The 12,022-nt window shown below is 50.3% G+C and overlaps 1 protein-coding gene across 2 annotated transcripts in view; it reads left to right on the forward strand.

Annotated features, from left to right (window-relative positions):
- LOC123368127 (probable G-protein coupled receptor 152) overlaps positions 1 to 12,022 on the forward strand; it is a 32,339-nt gene that overhangs the window by 6,198 nt on the left and 14,119 nt on the right. Inside the window, exon 1 of one of the 2 annotated variants that reach the window (XM_045012660.1) lies at positions 8,231 to 8,317. The exons of the other annotated variant lie outside the window; for it this stretch is intronic. The gene's annotated coding sequence lies outside the window, so the exon portion shown is untranslated. Of the gene's footprint in view, positions 1 to 8,230; positions 8,318 to 12,022 lie in introns of those variants that run through there. 2 annotated transcript variants of the gene reach the window in all.

Here is a 12,022-nt window from a genome sequence, read left to right on the forward strand (position 1 = left end):
TCAGAATTAGAATTTGAGGATCTTCTCTCCAGATCCGGATTTGAGCTTCTGTCTGAGTTTGAATCTATAATTCTTATGTTTTTACTTTTTCTACCCAAATCCACATTTTCCTCATCAGAGCTATCAGAACTTTCCTCTGGAAATAATCCTGGATGAGCAGGGTAACTTTCCATAAAACCTCTACATCCTGCACTCAAGGCATTTCCACACTGATGCAGGATATCTCTCAGTCCATTAAGATCTGGTGTAGTAGGGTGTTCTACCCATACATCAGGTGATACTGGCATATAACAAGGGGGTGTAGAGGGTCCATGAAATTCTAGGGACCTAGGCAATGTTGATGATCGCCCAAATGCCAATAAGTGTCCACCCAAAGGGACTGGGACTCCTGATCTATATGATGCCAATGTAACATTGGGTGGAGGAGCAGGAATTGCATCCCTTGGTTGTTGTATCTCTCTCTGTTGTAACCTAGAGATTACTACATCACAGACACTAGCTACTTGTGTCACTTGTGACATCGCATATTCTAGTTCCTGAACAATCACTAAAGGCACTCCCCCTTTACTATCAGAGACGGACACTAACAGAGGAGAGGCTATTTCCTCCCCCTTTGCTCTGCTCATCTCATTCTTTACATCATTAGTCGCCGCCTCTATGATGACACTCAACTCCACCTTTTGTCATGCTACCCTGGGACTTCCTTTTTCTATCTGCAGACTGCTAGTAGCTTCTGCACTGCTAACTTCCTCTTTTAACTCTCTCACAGAATTTACACAGGACCCTCGGGGGCATGATAGGAAGCTCACACTTAATCTCCAACTCCACTCCTAAAGATACTGTATTAGCTCTGGTCTACACTACGAGTTTAGGTCAAATTTAGCAGTGCTAGATCGATTTAACCCTGCACCCGTCCACATGATGAAGCCATTTTTGTCGACTTAAAGGCTCTTAAAATCTATTTCTGTACTCTTCCCTGACGACAGAATTAGCGCTGAAATCAACCCTGCTGGGTCGAATTTGGGGTAGTGTGGACACAATTCGACGGTATTGGCCTTTGGGAGCTATCCCAGAGTGCTCCATTGTGACCACTCTGGATAGCACTCTCAACTCAGATGCACTGGCCAGGTAGACAGGAAAAGCCCCGCAAACTTCTGAATTTCATTTCCTGTTTGGCAAGTATCGCGAGCTGATCAGCACAGGTGACCATGGAGTCCCAGAATCGCAAAAGAGCTCCAGCATGGACCAAACGGGAGGTACTGCATCTGATCGCTATATGGGGAGAAGAATCTGTGCTATCCAAACTCTGTTCCAAAAGATGAAATGCTGGAATATTTGAAAAAATCTCCAAGGGCATGAAGGACAGACGTTATAACAGCGACCTGCTGCAGAGCCCCAGACATGCTGCTTCTATGATGAGCTGCATGCCATTCTAGGGGGTGCCCCTACAACTACCCCACCCCTGTGCTTCCCTCCTCCCCCACCCCTCCCGGGTTACCTTGGCAGTTATCCCCCCCCATTTATGTGACAAATTAATAAAGAATGCATGAATTTGAAACAAGAATGACTTTATTGCCTCTGCTGTGCTCTTCTAACCACCCTGGTGTCTGGCTGTGCATAATAAGTGGCCAGATGATTTGCCTCAACCCCTCACCCCACCATAAATGTCTCCCCCTTACTCTCATAGTCTTATTGTGGAGCACACAGGAAGAAATAATAACTATGGGAATACTGGTTTCGCTGAGGTCTGAGTCAGTAAACTGCGCCTGTGAGCTTTTAAATGTCCAAAGGCACATTCTATCACCATTATGCACTTGCTCAGCCTATAGTTGAACTGTTCCTTATTACTGTCCAGGCTTCATGAGCCATGGGAGCAAGAGGTAGGCTGGGATAGGCGTGACCGCACGGTGCTGCTGACTGGGAGAGCAGCCTGAGGTAGAAGCCTCCAGCTGGTATGATATTCCAGGCAGGATTGAATCTCCATTAGACGAAACTTAAAGAAGAGAATGACCTGGAGTCATTCCCATTTTTGTCCAGGCGCCCCCAACTGACCTCACCGAGGCTGGCCAGGAGCACCCATGTCTGCCCAGATGCCCCCAACCAACCTAAACGAGGTCGGCCAGGAGCACCCACGGGATGACGACGACAGCTAGCAGTCGTATTGCACTGTCTGCTGTCTGCAAGGCAAGGCAAGGGGATGCTGCTGTGTAGCATTACAGTACCGCGTCTGCCAGCAGCACCCAGGAGACATACGGTGACAGTGAGCTGAGCGGGCTCCATGCTTGCTGTGATATGTCATCTGCACGGGTAACCCAGGAAAAAAGGCAAGAAACAATTTTTTCCATTGCTTTCACGGAGGGAGGGAAGGAAGGAGAGGGCCTGACGACATGTACCCAGAACCACACGCAACAACGTTTTTGCCCCATCAGGCATTGGGAGGTCAACCCAGACTTCCAATGGGCACCAGAGACTGTGGGAACTGTGAGATAGCTACCACAGTGCAACACTCCAAAAGTCGACACTAGCCTCGGTACTGTGGATGCACACCACTGACTTAATGCGCTTCGTGGGGACACACACAATCGACTTCATCAAATAGATTTCTAAAAAAATTGACTTCTATTAAATCAACCTAATTTCATAGTGTAGACATAACCTTAGTCTGAACTAACTTTTTTGCCCTACTTCTAGTAATTGGCCCTGCAGCTTTCTCTATTTCCATTGGTTCCACCATGCCAATAGGGATGGGAACCGATTCTTTGTCTTTCTCTAACAAATCTTCTATCTTTTCCAACTTTTTTATTCTTTCCAACAGCTGACCATGGTCTGATTTATAGCTGTCCAGCGATTTTAAGCTGACATCCACTCACTTCTGCCAGCAACACTCCTGCTTCCTGTATCTGGAGGATAAAGTAGGACCTACCTGAAGTGTCTGCAGCAAGAGCCAGGCAGGGGTTAGGATGGAGTGAGCTGATCAAGAGGTCTCTTTCCTCTGTTAGGACCTGCCAAACAGCTGGGTGAAACTGAGGCAGGTGGATCAGAGGTGCAGCCTGGGAGAGTTGAGGGGACTGAAATAAGGTAGCTCAAACCGTACAAGTTCTGAGTTATTGTGCCCTATTGGCGGCAATTAATATATAGATCTATCAAGTTCCCCACCAGCACTAGTGTGGGTCATTGGACCCGATGCTACTGCTAATATCTCATCGGTACTATTAGTTATAACTTCAACCTTTAACAAAGCCCCTTAAACCCACGTATCACTTTAAATAATAACACTATTAATCTTTATCTTGTAAGATTAAATTTAAAACCTCTAAGCTAAAACTCTAAGTCAAACCACAGTACATAACAGGAAATACGGGGAACACTGCCAAGAAGAAGTCACAAGAAATCAGGTTTCTGTCTTCTTAAGAGTGAGTGAGTAAGACACACAATCTTGCTCTCTAACTCTAACTCTTTACTAATGCCTCAGATGAGATTCTCAGGGATCTAAAGATGCCTGGAATCCCTGAAAATCCCTGTCACACACTCCCCGAGTCTCCTGGCTGCCTCACCAGTCTCTTGCCTGATTAGGAGGTTAATAATATTAATTTGGATAGTATGGATTTTAGGCTTGCCAAACTGTTTGATCAGAAGATAATAAGATGCTTGTCCCAAATCAGGCTTCACAGACTTTACAAAAGACCCTCAGAGGCATGACAGGAAGCTCACACTGAGACAGATATAGCCTTAAAGACTTTTTATTAAGATAAAAGACATAGTAATTAAATAGTAAAATAATCAGAGTTACAAAGTTACAATTGTATTACTGCTATTTAAAAGCTACATGTGGTATTATATGCTACAAAGCTTTGATTAATATACTCAGACCCTTTCTTGATAACCTGGTGGTGAGAGACACAGGACCAGCCTCGCCTCCGGACGGTCAGGTTCCTTAATTCTTGAGTGAGTGGTGCAAAGCTTAGAAGAAGCTAGAGCTAAGAACTATCGAAGCTAACTTAGGCCTGGTCTACACTACGCGTTTAAACCGAATTTAGCAGCATTAAACCGATTTAACCCTGCACCCGTACACACAATGAGGCCCTTTATATCGATATAAAGGGCTCTTTAAACCAATTTCTGTACTCCTCCCCGATGAGAGGAGTAGCGCTGAAATCGGTATTGCCATGTCGGATTAGGGTTAGTGTGGCCGCAAATCGACGGTATTGGCCTCCAGGCGGTATCCCACAGTGCACCATTGTGACCGCTCTGGAAAGCAATCTGAACTCGGATGCACTGGCCAGGTAGACAGGAAAAGCCCCACGAACTTTTGAATTTCATTTCCTGTTTGCCCAGCGTGGAGCTCTGATCAGCACGGGTGGCCATGCAGTCCCAAATCCAAAAAGAGCTCCAGCATGGACCGTACGGGAGATACTGGATCTGATCGCTGTATGGGGAGACAAATCTGTTCTATCAGAGCTCCGTTACAGAAGATGAAATGACAAAGCATTTGAAAAAATCTCCAGGCTATGATAGACAGAGGCCACAACAGGGACTCAGCACAGTGCTGCGTGACAAGCATAACGGAAAGCCAAAGAATCAAATGGATGCTTATGGAAGGAGGGAGGGGGGACTGAGGACTCCAGCTATCCCACAGTCCCCGCAGTCTCCGAAAAGCATTTGCATTCTTGGCTGAGCTCCAAATGCCTGAAGGGTCAAAAACATTTTCCGGGGTGTTTCAGGGTGTATGTCGTCAATTTACACCCTTCCCCCCCCCCCAAAAGAAAAGGGAAAAAAATCGTTTCTTGCCTTTTTTCAATGTCACCCTATGTCTACTGCATGCTGCTGGTAGACGGGGTGCTGCAGCACTGAACACCAGCATCCCCTTTTCGGTGGCAGAGGGTACAATATGATTGCTATCCATCATCATCAGCTCGTGAGTGCTCCTGGCTGGCCTCGGTGAGATCGGCCGGGGGCGCCTGGGTAAAAATAGGAATGACTCCCGGTCATTCCCGGCAGATGGTACAAAAGGATTGATAACTGTCCTCATCATAGCAACTGGAGGCTGCCTCCCCCTCATTTTATCTCACTAAAAGTCAGTGTTTCTTATTCCTGCATTCTTTATTACTTCATCACACAAATGGGGAGGACACTACCATGGTAGCCCAGGAGGGTTGGAGGAGGAGGGAAGCAAAGGGTGGGGTTGTTGCAGGGGCACCTCCTAGAATGGCATGCAGCTCATCATTTCTGTGGGATCTCTGGGGCTCTGACACGGAGCGGCTGTGCTCTTTGGTTCTCTAGTACACTTGCCCCATATTCTAGGCAGGACTGACTCTATTTTTAGACAAAACATAAAGAAGGGAATGACTTAGGGAGTCATTCCCATTTTTGTCCATGTGCCCCCGGCCGACCTCAGCAAGGCCAGCCAGGAGCACCCATGACAGCAGCAGACGGTACAAAAGGATTGATAACCATAATTGCCAATTTCCAAATGCAAATGGTGCAAAATGACTGATAACCATCATCTCATTGCCAATTTATGATGGCAGACGGTGCAATAGGGATGGTAATTGTCTCTGCTACCTTGCAAAGGCTGCAGTGTAGCACTGCAGTACCGCCTCTGTCAGCAGCATCCAGTACACATACGGTGACAGTGACAAAAGGGAAAACAGGCTCCATGGTTGCCATGCTATGGCGTCTGCCAGGGCAATCCAGGTGAAAAAGGGCGCAAAATGATTGTCTGCCGTTGCTTTCACGGAGGAAGGATTGAGTGACGACATTTACCCAGAATCACCCGCGACACTGTTTTTGCCCCATCATGCATTGGGATCTCAACCCAGAATTCCAATGGGCGGGGGAGACTGCGGGAACTATGGGATAGCTACGGGATAGCTACCCACAGTGCAACGCTCCGGAAATCGACGCTAGCCTCGGTACATGGACGCACACCGCCGAATTAATGTGCTTAGTGTGGCCGCGTGCACTTGACTTTATACAATCTGTTTTACAAAATTGGTTTATGTAAAATCAGAATAATCCCGTAGTGTAGACATACCCTTAGAGTTTACTTAACTAACTTACCTTAAAATTAAAATTAAAACCTAATAAACCTAAGAACAAAATCTTAGGGAAACTAAGCTTTGCCTAGTCCCCTTGGAACTTAGAAAGCTCTAAGGAAAACAAGCAAAGCCTCTCTAGCAAGGCCCTCTTTTATAGGGCACAGGAGTTTGAACCCTCCTTTTATGCCCAAACTTCATTGCTTACCCACAAAAATGTTAGGGTACACTAACTCCATAGGCTAATTGTATGTATTGATGACATGTACATACATATTAATGATATAGAATATACACACATATGTTATTTTTGATTCCCGGTTCTTTCCTTGTGGTGTACCTGTTAAGTTTGAGGGTACAGACTTAGAACCCCCCAAGCCATTCTACCATTATCTATTTATCTAGGTGAAAGGTTCCAGACGTGTGTGTGTGTTGACTTTGCTATCTGGGTGAAAGTTCCCAGACATTGATATGCTAACTTTGCCTTAGCTCAGCATACAAGATGTGGCCTGTAGGTGCCTTGCATTACCGCTGAACTTACTTTAATATAAATCTATAAACCTATTACAATAAACCATATACTTAAACTATAAGAAAAGATATATATATATATATATATATATATATATATATATATATATGCAAGCAAGCAGGTTAATCCTATAGGCTACAAGGCAGGAAGGCAGCAGACAGCAAGGGCAGGAGTTGTGAGCATGGCCGTGAGAAGCTGAGCTCCTTGGGATTGCTTCCTCAAATGAGCTTCGGGATTTCTGAGCAAGGAAACAGTCAGCTGCTGATTGTTCCGGTTGGTGCAGGAGCACAGGACTGTGTGGGAGAATTCAGTAAATAAACAGGACTGCACCAAGGAAATACAGTTGGAAATAACCCGGCAAGGCCCCAAATACTCGGGGGTGGAGCAAACTCTGGGACAAACCTGGTCTCATTGCACTGCTGTCCCCTCACCTGCAGCCGTGGTTTCTAACAGGCACTAATTGAGGATCCTGTGGGCTGAGCTTCCCTTTGATTGCTCAGTTACCAAACCCACCCGCTCCCCTCACACACACACACACACCAGGATCTGATTCTCAGAAATGCTCTCTCTTCCTTTAACCCAAACCCACATTTTCCTCCCCAAAATAACCCTATCTCAGCCTGCCTCTCTCTATCACTGGTTGCTGAGCAACACATGTTTTTTCTCCTCCTTTTCTCCTTCTGCTCTCAGCCCACAACTCAGATCAGCGTGCTCCCTGGGCCAGGGCCAGCTCCCTTGTTTAACCCCACACTGATCACCCAGAGCCAATCCCTGACAGCTGATCAAAACCTCCTGCCCCAATTTTGCCCTAGGCTTTGTAGCTGGGTAGCGTTTGCAGCCGTGGTTTCCAAGTCTCGCTGGTCGGCAGTTTTCTTTAACCACATACCTGCTAGGGTGGCAAATCTTAACTCACCTCCCTCAGGACCCCCAAAGGAGAGGAGAGGAAAGGAGCAGGCGGCAGACCGGCAGCACCTCCAGGACCCATCTGAGTTCAGTCCCATCCCGTCCCTCCCTTCCCCCATGCTGGGTGCTGTACAACCATCCTGTGAGACAGCCACTGCCCCAAAGAGCTTACAGTCTGAACAGACTAGTCAGAAACAGGGCGGGAGAGGAAAATGAGGTGCAGGGCTGGGAAGTGACTTGATCCTAGTTACCCAGTAGGCCATGGGCAGAGCCGGTCTCCTGGCTCCCAGTCCAGTGCTCTATCCACTAGGCGACACTGCCTCTTAACTCATGTTATTCCCCAACTCTCCCAGACAAGGCACTTGGTCCCAACAGCCTGTCCCTGCAGACACACTCCTAACCCCGTGAATTCCCCACCCCGGGATGGCATGTGCCCTGTCCCTGTCCATAGGAGCCATCCTTGGGCTTTCACTTGACAGAGTCTGCAGCCATGGGTGAAGGTAGCTGGACATGTGAGCACAGGATCCCAGGCTGGACGTCAGCTCTTCCCAACCCAACTGGGCCCAGGGGGCCTGAGACTTGGGGGTGGGGCCTGGAGGTGGGCTGCGGCAAGCGCTAGCTGGACTGCCACAGTGTTAGATGGTATCTGCCTCCCCTCCCGACTGGCTCACACCATGTGCCTCCACCCCACACCCCTCCCCTGCTGCTTCCTCCCCTGCCACCGATATAAATCAGCGTCCTGCTCCTGCTGGCTTTCCTCCTTCTCCAGTGACCGGGCAGCAATTGGACACCAGGCGGGGGCTCACTCCATCCTAACCCTGCCTGACTCTCGCTGCAGACACTTCAGGTAGGTCCTACTTTATCCCCCCATTCCCATGGGTAACCTCCCAGCCTTTGGTGGCAGGTTGCAGGGGGGATTGAGACTCACACTTCGTTAATGGCACTAATTAGCTGGCACCGGACCCTGCCTGGCTGGCTCTGCAGCCTTGTCTTGCTCTGACGGGCTGGACATGACCAGGGAGCGTGTGACTGATGCCCAGGTGGCCCTGCCCATGGTCTCCATCTCAGGGACAGACGGTACAATTTGGCATTGGTGGGCACTGTGCCAACATGGGGGAGGGAATATCTTCTCCCAGCCTCAGAGTCAGGTCTTGGGGAGAGCCCTGACCCAGGAGACAAGTTCTGCTGGGTCTCAGCCTGTTGGTGCCAGTCTGGGCAGAGGGGCACTGGGGGTAGAGCCCAAGCCCCAGTGCCATGAGCTGCATGTCATGGCAATATCCATGCCCACCAGGCTGCGGCTGTGTGCCGTGGCAGTCAGAGGGAGCCATCCCTTCCCTCCCTCCGCTCTAGGCAAAGTCTCTCTCTCCCTGCCACTCCATCCCTACCCTCTCCTGTCCTGTCCGTTTCCCCCAGGGGCAGATCACCTCTCCCTGGGGGCAGTTATGGGGCCTGAATCCCAATGGGTGACCCTGGAACAGGGCAGGCAGGCAGCACGGGGGGAACAATGACCAGCGTGGGTGCGGGGATGGATAGCAGCCACCCTCCTGGACAGACCCTCTGCTGAGCTGGCCCGCTTTCCCAGAGTAGGGGAGCAGTAGTGCCTGGGTTCCTGATTGCCCCCCTGCAGGGGTATCAGGGAGGTGCTAGAGGGTCATTAACCCCACTAGCTTCCATGGGGTGGCTCTGATGGGGCATAGGGTGAGGCTTCCGGGGCATGTTCTTTGAGCCGGGGGTGGTGAGCAGATGACAAAAATCGGTCCCTGTGCCTGGCCCAGATGGGCCCTGCACCCAGATGGAGTGAGCAGGCACTGAATAGCTGAACAGGGCTGGTGCAAGGATATTTTGCGCCCTAGGCGAAACTTCCACCTTGCGCCCCCCGCCTTCCCCTCTCCCTCCCCTCCCCTCTCCTCTCCCTGGAGCATTGCTTATTATAAACTTTCAAAAATGAATAGAGTGGAGTCACATCTTATGTCGCTGCCAGCCTGGGGTTCCATTCACTCAGCCGGCAGCCGGCTGAGCGGGCTGACGGCCGGGACCCCGACTAGCAGGAGCCGGTGGACAGAACCCCAGACCGGAACCCCAGGCCAACTGCCAGGAACTGGTGGATGGAATCCCAGACCGGCAGCGGGCTGAGCAACTGAGCAATTGGTACCACTGCCGGTCTGGGGTCCCGGCAGCCAGCCCCGCTCAGCCTGCTGACAGTCTGGGGTTCCATTCACCCTGGCTGGCAGCAGGCTGAGCAGGGCCGGCGGCTGGGACCCCGGCTGGCAGCAGGCTGAGCGGGCTGAGTGGGGTCAGCGGCTGGGACCCCGGCTGGCAGCAGGCTGAGCGGGCTGAGTGGGGTCAGCGGCTGGGACCCTGGCTGGCAGGAGCTGGCGGACGGAACTCCAGATCTGCAGTGGGCTCAGCGATGGCTGGGACCCACAGCCTGCCATTAAAAAAAAATCGTCTCACATGCCACCTCTAGTGGTGTATACTGTTTGTACTGTACTTTATGGTAATTTTCACTATACGCGATTTTCCTCTTACACGCTGACCTTAAAACCTAACCCCTGTGTAAGATGTGACTCCACTATAATGTAAAAAAAAGTTTTGGTGCCCCCAAAACTTGGCGCCCTAGGCAGCTGCCTAGTTTGCCTACTGGTTACACCGGCCCTGTAGCCAGGGCTGGCGCCCTCAGCAACAGCTGTCATGCCAATCAGACCTGCCCCACCCCCTCTCTGGGAGAAGCAGGATGGGCTGAGAGCAGATGCAGGGAGAGCGGACCCAGATGCAGACCAAGGGAAAGGGACAGTGGCTGGATGGAGAGACGGTGAGATGTTGGAGGGGAGGAGGAGAAGCCCCATCCCAATGCCTCCTGCTCTGGCTCAGGAATGCGGCTCCCGCCCCGAGATGGGGAACCCCTGCAAGCCATCCCTTGGCACTTCTCCACCCAGGACCTTGTGCATCCTGCTGCTGCAGTCCTCCCACCCACAGGAGACCTCACTCAGCACGGGGGCAGGGCAGCTCCTGCTCTCCAGAGGGGGAAACTAATGCACAGTGCTCATCTGGCCCATCAGCAGCAGAGCTGGGGATAGGACCCAGGAGTCCTGACCACACCCTCCCCTCACTCCTAACACCACTGCTCGCTCACTGTTAGTGGCTAGGTCTCTCTGTTCTCCATACCCTGGGCACCCCCTCACTGGGCCAACAGTCCCTGATTGGCAGGTCTATGCTGCCCCGCAATGGGAGGGAGGGAGTGGGTCAGAGCCACTCTGTGCTGTCCAGCTGGGAGCTAGTTAGAGCAGCCATGAGGCTGGCACAGCCTGGCACACCTAGGGCAGGTCTCAGATCAGAGCCCCGCTGTGCCAGGGGCTGCACAGGGTAAGAGACAGTCCCTGCCACAAAGAGCTCATGGTTTAACTAGACAAAGGACGGCTCATCATTCCCTATGGTTGCCTGTGGGAGAGGCAGACATTGAAGCCAGATCTCCTGGGTCCCACCCCAGTGCATCAGCCGCAAGCCCAGCTGCCCCCGTCACGCTGTCTGGAATGGCTCATGAGATTGTGAGTGCCAACCTCAGGGCAGGCTGTCAAACACAGGGCAGACACCCCAAACTGGTGGAGTATCTATCATTAGATTTCACCAACCAAGTTCCAAACGTAATCTCCTGGATCACTATACCAGTGTTCCCCCAGAGTCATAGACAGTCCCTCAGACGCTCCACTCTATCTTGTCACCCAGACAAACTGGACTTAGTGATAAATGGTCACTTACACCAAAAATCACAGGTTGCTCCCAGTCCCAAGAGACCAGTCACTTACCCCAGATCAATTGGTACCCTAGATCTTACACCAAAGACAACGCCCTGCAATAAACTATCTAAAGGTTTATCAACTAGAAAAGAGAAATAAGAGAGTTATTTACAGGTTCAAGCAAAGCAGATGTAAGCAGAGTCTGAATGAGCTCTCCTCTGACATCTAGTGGTGAGCTGTGGAAAAAGACTTCAGAATCTGATCTCGTTTGCATGGACACACCCACCCTGCCTAGGCGCTCAGCATGATGGGATTGCTTCCCCAAATGATCACATGACACTGGTGTTGGATCCTCAGTCTCCTTGTTATTGGGGCAGGAGTAATAAAGCGTTGTTATCCTTGTTGTGTGAACTGAGGGCAGCAGAACTGTACCAGGCATATCCTGATGGAGGGACTCACCCTCAAATTAAATAGCATTTGCTAGGCAAGGGACATCGATTCCAAAAGCTAGAGAGTTGAAAGAGTAGGGATAAGAATGGGGGTGCCTTTTTGGGTTGTTTAGTCTAATGGTCCTAGTTCTGTGATTTCAAGTTCTTATTTGAACCTAGATTTGTTGGGGGGGGGTTTTGTGATAGTATAAGAAAAATGAGGTGTTTTAGTTTTTAAGTGTTAGATCTGTTTTGAGATATTGTCTCTATTGCACAAGTTTCTTCAGTATCCACTAGCAGTGAGGCTCCCTCATTAGCAGCTGAAATTACTGAGAGTTGTGTTGGTGGGGGAGGTCAAGATATCTTGGCAAGTGGCCAGCAGGATGATGG

This window comes from Mauremys mutica, chromosome 4 (genome assembly GCF_020497125.1).
Source record: "Mauremys mutica isolate MM-2020 ecotype Southern chromosome 4, ASM2049712v1, whole genome shotgun sequence".
Taxonomy (NCBI): Eukaryota; Metazoa; Chordata; order Testudines; family Geoemydidae; genus Mauremys; species Mauremys mutica.